Source organism: Cynocephalus volans, chromosome X, assembly GCF_027409185.1.
Source record: "Cynocephalus volans isolate mCynVol1 chromosome X, mCynVol1.pri, whole genome shotgun sequence".
NCBI lineage: Eukaryota > Metazoa > Chordata > Mammalia > Dermoptera > Cynocephalidae > Cynocephalus > Cynocephalus volans.
Genome location: NC_084478.1, coordinates 136,797,748 through 136,813,739, shown reverse-complemented (window position 1 = coordinate 136,813,739; position 15,992 = coordinate 136,797,748).

Below are 15,992 nucleotides of genomic sequence, written 5' to 3'. Positions count from 1 at the left end.
CCAAAACCTTATTGGGCTCCTTGTCCTCTGATTCAGCATCTCCTTGGATGACAACCTTTTGAACTTCCCTGGAGGGCTCTTGGTACTTCCTTTTAGATCTCTCTTTTGATCTTCATGGACTCTATTAAGTCTGTGCTCCTTGAGACCATGGACCAACCATGTCTGTCTCCCAGCTGCCCCTCTATTTCTGTCTCTGCCCATTTGACATCTTTCCATAATTGGAGTAAAGGAAGTGAAGCAGTTGAAAGTCCAGAGAGATTCTGAGGTGGATCAGAAGGAAACTGGGGAAGCTGACACTGAATGGCCTCATTCTCTCCTGAATGATGGAAGGCATGGTCATTGGCTGAGAGTGAGAGGGGTAATTCATACCTCCTAGGGTTGTTGTGAGCATTAAATGAGATATTGGTTGTGAAGCATTTAGCATAGTGCGTGGCTCAATAAACTGGAGAAGTCAAAGTCCTGGCTGGGCATGGCAGTAGTCAAGACAATTGACAAGGGTTGGGCAAGTTTCAATAACTGGAACAATGGTGTGGGGTGGAGTAGATGGTGTGGAGTTGGGCAGCACTCAGCAAGGGATGAGTGAACAGACAGGAGCTGGGATCTGAGCAAGGAGAAACCAGAAGCTGCAAAAATTTAAGGAATACATTCAGGTTCCATCGTACGTATAGTCTTAAGTAGTGGGTTTTAAGTGAGGCATGAATCCTGGCAAACCATTTACTAGCCAGGGTGCTGCCTAAGGCCCAATGGTTATTCCTTTCCTGAGTTGAACTTCAGGGGACATCTGTTATGATCCATTCCAGAGGCTTGAGAACCTGACTTTGTACTGAATCCAGGCAGCATGAGTTAGAATTTCTTTCATAACACTTCGTAGGCAGGAAGAGGGAAGATAGAAATGGGGACAGGGCAGGGGACTGGCAAAAAGAGAAGTGAATGAGGGAATTTAGGAAAGTAGAAGGCATATTGTTGGAGTATTTCATAATGGAATGAAGGAAAAAGAAAGTGTTCTGTAGGATAACATATGATTATAAAAAAAGGGAAGGAGAGATAGAAGACACTATATATTTGTTTCCTCCATCAAATAGAGTATCTAGAACCCAAATATGTAATTCCTAGAAATTTAGCTCTAAATAAGAACACTGTAAATCTGTAGAAGATAAAGTGAATTTATTTATTAAAAATGAATTAAAAAGAAGACACAACAATCACAATTCCTTGAACTTGTTAAGACAAGAGAACAGATATGATGTTGATGGTGGGGGAAAGGGGGAGAAGAAGGGGGAGAAGGAGGAATTGGTAAAGGGACACAAAAATCAACTACATTCGGGCCGGCCCGTGGCTCACTCGGGAGAGTGCGGTGCTAATAACACCAAGGCCCCGGGTTCGGATCCCATATACGGATGGCCGGTTCGCTCACTGGGTGAGCGTGGTGCTGACCACACCAAGTCAAGGGTTAAGATCCCCTTACCGGTCATCTTTAAAAAAAAAAAAAAAAAAAAAAAAATCAACTACATTAAAGGGCCGGCCTGTGGCTCAGTCGGGAGAGTGCGGTGCTGATAATACCAAGGCCACGGGTTCGGATCCCTATATAGGGATGGCTGGTTAGGGTTAGGGTTAGGGTTATATAGGGATGGCTGGTTAGCTCACTTGCGAGAGTGTGGTGCTGACAACACCAAGTCAAGGGTTAAGATCCCCTTACCAGTCATCTTTATAGAAAAAAAAAATCAATTACATTGTACATTGATAAAGTGAAAAAAAAAAATTAAAAGTGTACTATCAAAATTAATAAGGTGAAAAAACAGAGCAAGCAGATGAATGCAAAACATTTCCCCAGGAATTTAAAAAGTTCTTTCTTTCTCAGAATAAAAGGGGTTTCTGTGCTATAAATCAGTGGGAAATTTAAAAATCCACTTGTTATGCTATCAAAAATCTCCATCCTATTTGAAATAGGTGCCACTTGGCTAACATGCGCTGGTACTATTTTAGCAGTCACAGTTGCTTGACAGATATAGGTGTTTGATGAAATCCGGTTGGCTAAATAATACTCTCTTGTCCAAAGAGGAACACACTAGATAAATGAAAAGAAATCCTTTGAATTTAGGCAGGGTCTAACCAAAAAGAAAGAAAATAGAAATAAGGTATATTGGTTTCTTACAACTGCCATAACAAAGTACCCCTAACTGGGTGACTTAAAACAACAGACATTTATTCTCTCACAGTTCTGGGGGCTAGAAGTTGGAAATCAAGTTGTTAACAGGGCCACGTTCCCTCTGAAAGCTCTAGAGAAGAATCCTTCCTCGCCTCTTAACTTCTGGTGGTTGCCAGCAAGACTTGGTGGTTCTTGGCTTGTAGTCCCAATCACTCCAATCTCTGTCATCACATGGCATTCTCTTCTCGGTGTGTTTGTGTCTAAATTTCCCTCTTCTTATAAGGACACCAGTTATGTGGAATTTAGGGTCTGCCCTAACCCAGGATGACCTCATTTGAACTTTACATACCTGCAAAGACCCTATTTCCAAATAAGGTTGCATTCACAGGTTCCAGGTGGACATTCAACCCTGTACACAGGGGAAGTGTGCTGTCTTGAGAGCTGGTATGACCAGGACAGTGCTCTGAGTTTCTGAAACTACCACTGGGGATAGCAAAAGAGTGGTAAAGAAACTAAAGAAAGGCAAAGAGTTAATGATAGTGGAGAAAGGGAAGGTCCTTGCTACATGTTTGCTGTCCAGATTTCTTAGAATCTGGGCAGAATAAATGTTTGGGAGGACTCTCTTGCCCACAAATTGAAGCTGCTGATATGACTGATGTGGGTAGAGTAAAGTTTTGTGTGTAGAGACCATAGTTGTTTCAAGATGGGTCTGCTCTATGGAGGAGTGGGCTATGCTGTTTCAGCAGAAGTTAAGGGTGCGGGAGAGGACAGCTCAGTTGTACTGTGATGGGAGGTGTAGCACCCACCCAGACAGGGACTCCTATCCTGCCACAACTCAGCAGATTAGAATATGGCCCCCTCCAAGAGCTGGGCCTATAGCTACACCACTGCTTAAAAGCCCATGAAGCTCACCCTCACCCAGACTCAGATTAAGGCCACTGCAGAAGACATCACTTAACTTTTTAGGGTCAACCTGGCTCTATGTCCCACCAGTAGTCAGTATGTTTCCAGACAGCTTACGTAGTATCTGCACCACTACTCAGCAAGTCTAAGTGAAAGCTCATGCACTGACCACAGTATGTACACATCTCACCTCATGACACGTGTTTAGACAGCCACATCTTGTAAGAGCCTAAACCCATTCCGACCTTCATCACACCTGGACAGAGCCCAGCTCAGAGCACTGCTCACTGCTCATAATCACATTCCTCAGCAAATCATGAGATGGCTCTTACCTTAGAACCAGGCCTCTACCCACACACCTTTAATTTTTTCCATGAAATAGACCTCCAGAACCTGTACTCATACCAATATGTAGCACACCCGGACACAGATTTGAACTCAAAGAACAGTAGCCATACCACTTTTTTTGGCAGCTGTCTGGTACAGAGATCTGAACACTTTCCCTTAGTGTTATAAGGCTATGCTCTAACCAACTGAGCTAACTGGCCAGCCCCCAGCTATACCATTCTTTAGCAGGCCTATACTCAGTCTTGCTTTTTAGTACGTTATGGGAATGTTAGCACAAGGACCAAGACCTATCTGCACTCCCCCCAAATCTCAGCATTCTACAGAATGTACAAAGCAGAGACCAGGGAACACACTTATCCCATTATGCAGTAAGCCAGCAGGAGCTCCACATCCAGAGCAATAATCCAAACTATTCTGTATTAGCCCGTTTCTGTTGCTTATAACAAAATGCATGGAACTGGGTAATTCATAAGAAAACAAAATTTATTGCTTACAGTTTCAGAGGCTAGGAAGTCCAAAGTCTGGGGAACACATCTGGTGAGGGTCTTGGTGGTGGCAACAGTGACTCAGGGGTCTCACATGGCAGAGCAGAGAAAGACTAACCTCTCATGTGCTCTCCTTTAAAAGCCCTCAGAACCATGCCCATGACCACCATTTTTAATCCATTCACTATGGCATTGTCTTAAAGTCTAATCAACTCTTCAAGGAGCCCCACCTGTCAATTACCATAGTAGGATTTCCCACCCTCAACAGTTACAGTGGGAATTAAGCTTCTAATGTATGAATTTTGGGGACACAATTCAGTCAATTCACAGCACATTTCATCACTCATCACACTAAGAGATCGTCCCTAGCAAGAGTATAGTGCAGATCACTTCTTAGCAAACTAAGAGATAAAATCTTGTACAGAAAAGGGATAATATATACTGTCATTGAACACCATACCAGAAAGTCCTTGTTGACCAAGACTTAATAACTATACTCACACTTAGCCCATCATGAAACAGCTCTAACTTGGATAAGGGCCTACACTTATACCATTATATATATCAAAACTGAAATCTGAATTAGACCATGAAATTCCCCAGCCACCACTTAGCATACTAGGAGAGATTCATGGCCCCAAACAAGGCCTACATACCTATTCACAACAGAAGGAAGAATTGAGTCCTTACACACAGCTGTACTCCCACCACACCATGAGAGAGCCCCATCTCAGATGGGGGCATGTAGCCATACCACTACATGGCCCACTGTGCCATGAGACTGTGCCAACCCAGAACAGAGCCCATGCCCATGTCACTCACCACACACCAAAAGACCCAAAGGCCTTCTTTGTGCCCAGACCACACTTTGTGGTTACATCAAGACTAGGCACACCAGGACAAAGCACTCACATACACAAACAATTAAACATATACCCACTCAGCCTGTATGGAGATCCCACTCCTTAGCTAACACAAGGCCTAGGCCACAACCCCTCATTCCCCCTCAGTACCATTTCTGCCTACCCCTTCCCAGACAAAGGTCAATATCCATACAACCACTGTGCACTCTAAGAGGCAGCATCTGCCCAGGTAAAGGCCATTCCTTCCTTCCCATGCCAATGTTTCACACAGTGAGATAGCCCAGACCAAACCAGGGCCTATACTACCATTTGATGAACCAATAGACAGTCCTGGCCAAAGGCAGAGTCCATGAACACATCTCTGCTCAGCAAGTTACTGGATAGTTGGGGTGACCAAATCACTGATGTACACACTGTGAACAATCTCCCGACTAGAACAGGACCTAGACAAATGACCACTTGGTACAGATAATGCAACTTCAGAGGGTATGGGGTTAAGTCCACAGACTCCCAGCTGACTTGCCAGGAACCATCAGGACATGAGTCATACCTGAGCCATTGCTCAGGACACTACAAGAAGGACCTCCCTGTGCATAGATCCCTGCCTAGCACTTGGCAAACTATGAGACAGCCCCTAGCAATATCCCATGTTACCACTTGCTCAGCAGAACAGAACATGATGCTGGTTCCAACATCAGCTGAAACTACTGCCCGCAGGACTGCACACTCCCATTTCCCTACCCAACAAGGCACAGGACAACGCTTATTAGACCAGGATCTGTACTCCTGTCACCCCTCAAGCATTCTCTGAGACAGCCAACTCTTTCTCAGAACAGGGAGCCAGTGTTCTCAGCTACTCAGGATAATGAATGAGAGTCTTTGTTCAACCTATGACCTCTATTCTTACCATCCTACAGTGTACCTGGACCCAGCCCCCAACCAGAACCCTCTCTCTGCCTCTTCATTAACTACTTTTTTTTTCAGTGTTAATATTCTTAAATTTTATTTATTTTCTATTTATTCAAAAAAATTTTTATTAGCATACTCATTATTGCAAATCTTAATTATTCTTTATGCCCTTAACCTGACCAGTCACTCCTCATCACCCCTCCCACCAACACTCCCCATGAACTACTTTTCATTTCTTCTTTTTTTTTTTCCTAGTGGCTGGCCAGTATGGAGGATCTGAACCTTGACCTTGGTGTTATAACATAGAGTTCTAACCAACTGAGCTAATGGCCAGCCCCATCCACTCCTTTTGTACTAGATCCTTCACCAACTTCCCCCTTACAGTCTGCTACATCTCTGCCATCCCAAACCCCAAAGTTAGCCCTTTTTTATTTCTACATCTATTCATGTCAGGGCCAAGGTTTTAGAAAAGCAGTTTGTAGCCCCTCTCTCTACCTCTTCACTTCTGATTCACCACACTACCCCTGTAGGCTGGCTTCTGTCATTAGGCCTCAACCATGAAACCCCTTTCCTGAGACCACCATTTGCCACTCCCAAAGGCTGCTTGCCCAGCCCTCAATTTCCGGACCCGTTCAGGATGAGACACAGGGTTCCCACCTTTCTCCGTGAAGTGCTCTCCTCACATAGGTCCCCAGACTCTGCTCCTGCCTCTTCCCCTTTCCAAGCACCCCTGTGCTGTCCTGTGCCCCCATGGGTGCTGTTCTCTGGAACCTTGAAAACCTCTCCCAAAGCCCCCTACTTCACATAACTCCCAGGTGACCTGTGAGTCTCTGCTCAGGTGTCTGCTCCCCAAGAAGCTTTGGCTGGTCCTGCCCACAGCACCTGGACTGGTCTCGCTGTCACAATGTGACTGGGTGTTCCCAGGTGCCCATCTCCCTCCCATCCCCGAGATCTTAGGTCCTCAGGGGCAGGAACCCCCTGTCCCTCATCTCCAGGTCCCCAAGACAGGGCGCTGAGCCAGGGTTTGATAAAATAGGGCATCCCTGGAGCTGGAGGCCTGCGTGTTTGGAAGCGCAGGGAGCAGCTGCCACCTGCACGTGGGATTCCTGAGCTCCCGGGATGGGTAGGAGAGGAGACACAGGCCTGGATGTCGCTGTGCAGAAAGTGGCTGCAGAAGGCAGGAGGAGCTGTCAAATCAGGCCTGTTCTGAGCAAGTGACAGCAAGGCCACCTCTAATAACCCCGTAAGCACTCAGTAAATGTGTGTTGAGCCAGCTGAGAGATGTCGGTGCAGACTTAGCCATCATGAGGGGCATGAAGGGCCCTTGAATTCCTGCTGTTAGCAGGATAATTTGGCAGGCAGAAGAGAGGGAGAGTGTATCAGTGGCTTGTAGGAAGAGGCACTCGGCTGCAGCAGAAAGGGCAGTAGTGGCCCAACTATTTCAGGTCAAGTGGTGGCTTCTGGGCACCCAGGGGAGCCACGCCCCTCCCTGCATGCAGAGCAGGAGCACTCTCTGAGGTAGTTGGTGACACACATTCCATCACAGGGATGAGGGGTGGCTTCAGGGTGACCAACCACCCCAGCTTTCCTGGGATGGAGGGATTTCCCGAGAAACGAGACTTTCTGTTTCCAAATCAGGACAGTCCCAGGCAAACCGGGACAGTTGGTCATCCTTGGTGGCATTAGAGGCCATGTCAGTCTCAAGTGGGTTCCCTTCTCTTCCTCTATTTAGAGCAGAAGAAACTTAGGGGGCCTTGGTCTGAGTTGCAGCCTCATCAGGACGTGCCCAGTGGGACTATGGGCCTGTGTGCCATTCTAATGAGGGGCTGCCTGCAGGTGGCATGGGTTGGGCCCTCTTCCGGAGGGCTTACCTTAAGGGGGTTTGCTCTCAGCTCTGCTTTGGGCACTGTGCTTCGCAGGTATGCTGTGAGGGTTAATGCATGTATCAAACTTCTGTAAGAGCTGTGCCTTCTGTGCAGGCTGCAGATATTGAGGTATAAAATGAGCTTGAAATTAGCCTAAGCTTTTTGCCAAAGTTCTTGACTAGCACTGGTCCCTGGTCAAAACATGAACTATATTGATTAACAGCATGGTTTTGTAACCATGGATTAGAGGAGTTTTCAGGCAGTCTGTACTACAATCTCATCACCATTTTATTTATTTATTTATTATTTATTTATTTTTAACTGTGGATGATTCACATAAAATGAAATTACCATTTTAAAGTGTACAGTTCAATGTTTTTTAGTATGTTCACAATGTTGTGCAACTGTCACCACTCTCTAATTTCAGAATATTTTCATCATCCCCAAAAGATACCTTGTGCCTCCCAATTTACCCTTCCCCACATCCCCTGGCAATCACTAATCTACTCTGTCTCTATTTACTATTCTGTACATTTTATATTTATGGAATCATATAATATGTGGTCTTTTGTCACTGGCTTTGTTCACTTAGCCTAATGTTTTCCAGGTTCATCCCTGTTGTAGCAGGTGTCAGTACTTTTCCTTTTATGGCTGAATAATGTTCCATTATATACACATACTATTTTTTGTTTATCCATTGATCATTTGATGAGCATCTAGGTTGTTCCAACTTTTCAGCTGTTATGAATAATGCTGCTATGAGCATTCATATATAAGTTTTTGTGTGAACAGATTTTTCATTTCTCTTGGGTATATACCTAGGAGTGGAATTACTATGTAATATGGGAACTCTATGTTTATTTAGCATTTTGAGGAATAGGCAAATTGTTTCCCCAGATAACTACCATTTACATTCCTGCCAGCTATGTTGAGGCCTCCCTTTTCTCCACATCCTTGCAGTACCTGTTGTTTTCTAGGTTTTTTTGCTTGTTTGTTTGTTTGTTTTAATTTAGCCATTCCAGTGAGTCTGAAGTGATATCTCATTGTGGTTTGGGTTTTCATTTCTTTAGTGATTTAGTGATGTTGAACATCTTTTTATATCCTTATTGGCCATTTATATATCTTCTTTGGAGACATGTCTTCAGATGCTTTGGCTGTTTTTAAATTGGTTTATTTGTCTTTTCTTATTGTTGAATTGTAAGAGTTCTTTAGGTATTCTGGATACTAGAGCACTTATTTTTGATAATAATGAGATGAGCAATTTGCACCCGGCTCCTTGCCACCCCCTCACCACACACCCCACCCCCAGCTCTGGGGTTGAACTTTTGTGGTTCCTGATCTCCAAGAAAAAGTGCATCCTGCCATAGCCCTTAGAGAGGAGGTCAATTGGAGCTTGCACCTGGCTTCTCCGGACCCCGTGCTGTGAGACAGCCCTTGTCTGTGATGCATACCCTTACTTTCTTGCTATATTGTATCATTTTTCTGTAATAAACTGTACATTTATAAGCACTGTCATGTTGGGTCCCCTAGGCCATCTTTCGCAATCCAACCCTGTTTAACTACTGGGCTGTAAAGCAGGGGAGTTGTGCCTGCTTCTTGTCTGTTGATTTTTGGAAGCAGGAGAATTGCAGAACTAAGCCACACCAGCATGGTACGCAAGAACTGTAATGTAACATCTAGACACGAGACATCTAGACACAAGAGAGGCCCAAGGTTTGTCTGATTCCAAAGCTCATACGTTTAATCACTTCTCTGTACTGCCTTTCTTTTTGTTAAGGATTTCTGTCACAAAAGAAGTCTTCCCATTTTATAGCTTTGTCTCTCTTCTTGGAACTGATGTTTGGCATGTCTGCCTCCTCTCCTTCTTCCTTTCCTACCCTTCATCCTTCCCCCTTCCTTTTTTCTTTCTTTTCCTTCCTTCCTTTCTCCCTTCTTATCTCTCCTCCTTTCCTCCCTCTCTCCTTCCCTCTTTTCCTTCCCCTTTCTTCATCCCTCACCTCCCTTCCTCCTTTTCTTCCATTTCTCCCTTCCTCCTTCCCCCTCTTCTCTCCCTCTTCCATTTCTCTCCTTCCTTCCTTCCCTCGTCAGCTACCAGTGGGATTCTCCCATTGTGTATGTTATCGTCCTGCAGCCCTGAGTAAATACCTCATTTCACCCACTACTTCACAATATCTTGAAAAAAAACTGGACCCTAAGGTTGATCTTTGCCTCCTGCCAGGAGTATGATGGAAGGTCGTGGAGAACACTTCCCAGCCCACCTCACAAGTACCTGACAGAGTAAGATAGCAAACCAAGACCTCTGCCCATAAGTGGGAAGGGCTGGGTATTTTCCATAGATCCCCTCATACCCCAAATCTATTCTCCACATTTTTCTCCCTTGCCCTGTGCCCCAGGAAGGGTAACCCTTCCATGGTCTATATCACATGAGCTCCCTTGCCACTGGCTTCTTGTTGGCTTTGGCCAGTGGCAGGCACTGACATGAGGTTGGGGGGTGGGAAGAGAGAGAAGTCAGGGTATTTATTCTCTTTGTTTCCTTTCTTCCCAGTCATTCTAGAAGGGGCAGGACTTCTCAGTGGCCACAATGGCTATTAGGCATCCCTTTTTCACTGGTCCATCTCTCACCAAACTCGGGTAGTATTTTCCTCTCCTTGACTCTTCTGGGCTAGGGGTGGTAATAACTTCCCTCTGTTACTAGTTCCTGAAGATTTTACCATCCCTTATTGCTTCACTTATTCCTGCCTACATCTTCATTCAACTCATCTCAGATAAATCCTTTGAGTGGGCCATCTATTTCCTGCCAGGATCCTGCCTCACACAAGAAGGGCAGGGAGCTGACCTAGAACTGGGGCCAGGACAGTGCTATTTCCATTGAGCCTGGAGGACTTCTCCCCACTGAGTAAGCTATGGGCTTGAGTCCTAGAAAAATAGGCAAATACAAACTTGAAGTAGAGGTGCAAGAGGTATTATTTCTTTCTCATAAGGCTCCAGAACTTTTTGTGAAAGAGTGAGGCGAGAAGGCCAGACTTTGCTGGGACCACCAGATCCTAAACAGAGAGGATGGTACACAGTCACTCTCCACTCTTGCTTGCCTCCGACTCACTGGTTTGTCTCAGGAAGTCTTGGGTGCTCTCAAATCCAGACTTCATAGGAATAAGCAATCTTATCCAAATAAGAGAGAGTGACAAATCAAGCTGTCCTTTTAGTGTTTAGTAGGGCAATGTGAGTACTGGGTGCTGCCTTTGGACTTGGCAATAGCCCTGCATTATTCCCAAGACAGCTATATGGCATCCTTTATGACCTCCCAGAATGACAATCATCATCTAAGAAGATGACTAGCATGAGCCTCCTGGTTCATGCTGATTGTTCCCATGGTTGGAATTCAACCATGTCTGGGCATGTCTCATGACTTGGAGGGGCAGACAACTAAAGATGTTTATTTGCATCAGTATCAAATTGCACAGGGCACCTGTGTAAAGGAGGTTTGAATGGGCACCCGGGGAGAGATGAAACTAAAGAGGATGGTACCTTATTTTTCTTGGGTATTGATTTCCCTGCCAAGCCTCAGAGACACATAATTGAGCCCTGTGGTGAGAGAGGCTAATGGGAAAAGCTGATAGATCTGGTTGCCAGCTGAAGTGTGATAGCATGGGAGGGAGCACTCCCCTGGTCCCTCAATAATTTGCAATTTAAGCAATAAAGTGAGGCCACACCCTGGTACAAATGTTCTTAAGTGATGGTAAGAAAAATTATTCAAAGCTTGTAAATAAAGCAAAAGGATATCCTTTTCATGTCATAGTAAAGCATTATCTAACAAGCCTGTCCAAAGATTATGTAATTCTCTTAGGAAATGCATCTTGTTTGACTTGGTATTTACTATTAATTACTGATCAAGTCTCTGTGAAGTTGCATGTTGACTTGAAGACTTTTGTTTGATACAAATGTTTTCTGTCCAGTAGAAAAGGTGACCCCAAATGTAATAGGTACATTTCCCTATAAGACATTAACCAGTATTGTATCTAATTAAGTAATTTTATTTGAGAATTCTTTCTTTCAGTATCTACAAGTATAATCAGTACCCACGTCTTCTATATATATATTTTTAAAGATGACCAGTAAGGGGATCTTAACCCTTGGCTTTGTGTTGTCAGCACCACGCTCAGCCAGTGAGCTAACTGGCCATCCCTACATAGGATGGTCTGAACCCGTGGCCTTCGTGTTCTCAGCACCGCACTCTCCCGAGTGAGCCACGGGCTGGCCCTCTATTTTTTTTTTTTTTTTTTTGGAAGCTGGTGAGTATGGGGATCTAAACCTTGACCTCGGTGTTACAAAGCTGCGTTCTAACCAACAGAGCTAACTGGCCAGCCCCAGTACCAACGTCTTCTAAATCTATCTCATAAACATCCCTTCCTGTCCAATCTGCCTGCTGCTGCCTTCTCAGTTCAGTTCTTTATCACTTCTTATTTCCAGAGTGTCCTCACCTGCCTCTAGTTTCACCATTTTTATCATCTGTCCTGGCAGTCTAGTTTATACAATGTTTCCAGCTCATCTCATTAAATGTAAATTGTAATCATGTTACTCCCCTGATTAAAAACCTTCAAGAGGAGCCACTGTGAGGGCCAGCCTGTGGTTCACTTGGGAGAGTGTGGTGCTGATAACACCAAGGCCATGGGATCAGATCCCTATATAGGGATGGCCGGTTAGCTCACTGTGGAGAGCATGGTGCTAACAACACCAAGTCAAGGGTTAAGATCCCCCTACCGGTCATCTTTCAAAACAAACAAAAAAAAGAGGAGCCACTGTGGAAGCGGAGTTCATGGGACTTGATGACTAAGTGGATAATGCAATTGAGGGTGTAAAAACAATCTCCCAGAGCTTTTTACAGCCTATAGGATAAAGTTCAGGCACTTAGCACCTAAGGCAGTTTATAACCTGTTCTCCACCTACTTTATTAGCCTCATCTCCAGGCCCTCCCTAACAAATATCCTATAGTTACATTGCACTTCTCACAATGCTCTTTCCTGCTTGCCTTTCTGTATGCGGTTCCCTTTGTCCCAGAAGACTTTATCTCTCTTCTCTGCTGGGTGTGCTCCTCCTCACCTGTCTAAGTTCTCCAGGCAGAACTTATTAGTGTCTCTTTAAATTTTGTGCCCAAGAAGTCTTATTCACCTCACCTTAGTCCTGACCCCGGTAGAACTTGAAGATACCCGTATTAGATAGTGTTAAGCATAAGAAGCAAAGTTGTTGGAAGAAAGAAGGAAAATAAGAACACAGTCATATATCTGCTTATCTTTAAAAAGGAAACACAGAACAGATAAACCAGAAAACAACAAGACTGATAGCTACAAGAGGTTGGAGGAGGGAAGAGAGATGATACAGAAGGGATATGGGAACAAGTGACACTTCTGAATATGCTTTATTGTATAGTTTTGACTTCTATAAACATTAATGTTCTATATAATCAAAAAATAAAATTAAATCAATAAGGATGGGAAGAGGAAACAAACTAAACTTGAAAGCAAACTGAAACAAATGAACCTCACTGTGTTTTAAATTGATACCATAATCTCACTTAAAGGAGGGAAAGAGGAAGTTGGAGAAAGAAAGGACCAATCCAAGTAATTTATGAACCCCTAGTCCGAGGTAAGATGGAGTTGTGAGGCAGTCAGAACTGCAAACAAATCCTGAACTCTGAACTGTCTTGAGTAGGTTTGTTTTTGGTAGTAGTATGGGCAGTACGATTCTGAGACTACTCTAGATATATCATAGGGTAGAACAAATGAGTAAATGTGTTGTAGTTGAGAGTCAGGATTCTCATTGTGAAAGAAGGGACATACAAATATGAAATAGGAGAAAGCAGGAGAGAAGCCTGTGAGGATGGATTGGAATGGGAAGTATTGGAGTGAACTCATGTTTTCTGAAATACATACATATATGTGTATCATACATGTATCATCAAAGGATACTAAATCCAGAGGGAATTTTTTTATGAGGAGAAGGGCCTTTGCATTGTTTTAAGATGTCTCACCCACAGAATTGTGCATTACCTTCAAGGGAGAGAAAAATAATAATTATACAGCAGACAACCCCGTGACCAGGGGATCAAAATTAACGTCGCCAATGAATGACACACGTGCATTATGTGCCTTCAGATGTGATACCCTGAGAAGGACATAATATCATCTATGGAAAATTCCAGTCAAGAATATATAACTTGGGCTGCCTGGTTAGCTCAGTTGGGAGAGCATGGTACTGATAACACCAAGGTCAAAGGTTCGGATCCAAATATCAGCCAGCTTCCAATAAAAAAATATACATAACTTTATATACATATGATGGACTGCTGTTCAGCCTTAAAACGTAAGGAAATTCTGAAATATGATACAACATGGATGAACCTTGAAGACATTATGCTACGTGAAATAAGCCAGACACAAAAGGACAAATATTGTATGATTGCACTTCTATGAGGTACCTAGAATAGGCAAACTCGTGGAGAAAGAAAGGAGAATAATGATTACCAGGAACTGGGGAGGGGGGAATGGAAAGTTATTATTTAATGGATACAGAGTTTCAGTTTGGGAAGATTAAAAAACTTTGGAGATGAATGGTGGCGATGGTAGCACAACGATGTGAATGTACTTAATGCCACTGAATTGTACACTTAAAAATGGATAAAATGGTAAATTTAATGTTATGTGTATTTTCCACAATAAAAAAAATTTAAAAATATATAACCTTGATCTAATCATGAGGAAATACCAGGAAAACACAAAATGAGAAATGTTTTATTTTTTTAAAGGAGGAAATGTATTCTTGAAAAATGTCAGTGTCATAAAAGACAAAGAAGCTTGTGAAAATGTTCCAGATTAAAGGAGGCTAAAGAGACATGACAACTAGATGCAATACCTAACCCTAGACTGGATCCTGTACTGGAAGGGGAAAATGATCTAAAGGACATTTACCAGATCAGCTGCTAAAATTGGAATATAGGATGAAGGATTAGATTAAAAGTCTATCAATGTAAATTTCAGAAGTTGATAACTAGGCTGTGGTTATGTAAGAGACTATCACCAAATTCTCCAGGAAATACACACTGAAGTAATTAGGAGAGAAAGGCCATGATATTCTCAAATAGTTCAAGGGAAAAATAGATATAGATAGATATACAGATATAGAAAGAAAGAGCACAAATGATAAAGTACATGGGGTAAAAATAAGTAAATCTGGGTAGAGGTTATACAGGTGTCTTTTATACCATTCTTATTCTGGTATGCTTTCTGTAAGTTCGAAATTATCTCCAAGTAAAAAGTTTAAAAAAAAAATCATACTGGCCAACTGCAAAAAAAAAAAAAAAAAAAAAAAAAAATTTAAAAAAGAAAAAAGTAATACCTTCATTAGATTACTTATCATATTATATTGTGACTGTGGCTCCACTAGTCTATGAGTTATCACAGACACGGACTATGTCTTAATCATCGTTGCCAGAGCCTGGGGCTGGGAGGGTGCCTTCACAGGACAGCACAAAATAGTAGGTGCACTATGAATGTTGATTGATTGACCAGAAGCATCTGCAAATGAACGCCCACAAAGGGTGTGCTGATGAGGGTTATTTCCTGGGTGACATGTTAGATAAGAGTTCAGGTAAGTTAAGGAATCTCTGCTGGCACTCCTATCAAAAGCATTTATAGGCTTCTTGATGTCATTGCCCCTTACCTTCAGGGATTCGTTTGATAATACAAGGCACACCCCTGTTTGCATGTGTTATGGATTCCTCAGCTCTGAATATGTTAAGGCTTTCCTAAAGTCCAAACAATTTTGTGCAGGCTCTGTTGAAATTTGTCATCTCCTGTTATCTTTAAAATTGAACAGACACCCTAAAAAATTTGTGAACACTCCCACACCACCTTCACAAAATGATATGCTTGTAAGCCACCAAGAGGTCACATGATTCACTGAGGAAGATGCCGAAACAACCCTGCCTCATTATATCTGCTTCTAATTAAGAGAATGACTCGTCGGTAATCTACGATGGTTAATTGTGTTACTTACTGCCTTCGACATTTTTTTTTTTCCAATTTATAACTACTTTTATTTATTTTATTTTTTGATGCAGGCCCAGATTTTTAAAAAAAATTTAATTTTATTTTGTCAATATACAATGTGGTTGATTATTGTGGCCCATTACCGAAACCTCCCTCCCTCCTCCCTCTCCCCCCTCCCTCCCAACAATGTCCTTTCTGTTTGCTTGTCGTATCAACTTAAAGGAATTGTAATTGTGGTGTCTTCTCCCCCCTCCCAGGTTGTTTGTGTATTTATTTATTTATTTTTAGCTCCCACAAATAAGTGAGAACATGTGATATTTCTCTTCCTGTGCCTGACTCGGTTCACTTAGTATAATTCTCTCTAGGTCCATCCATGTTGTTGCAAATGGCAGTATTTCATTCTTTTTTATAGCAGAGTAATATTCCATTGT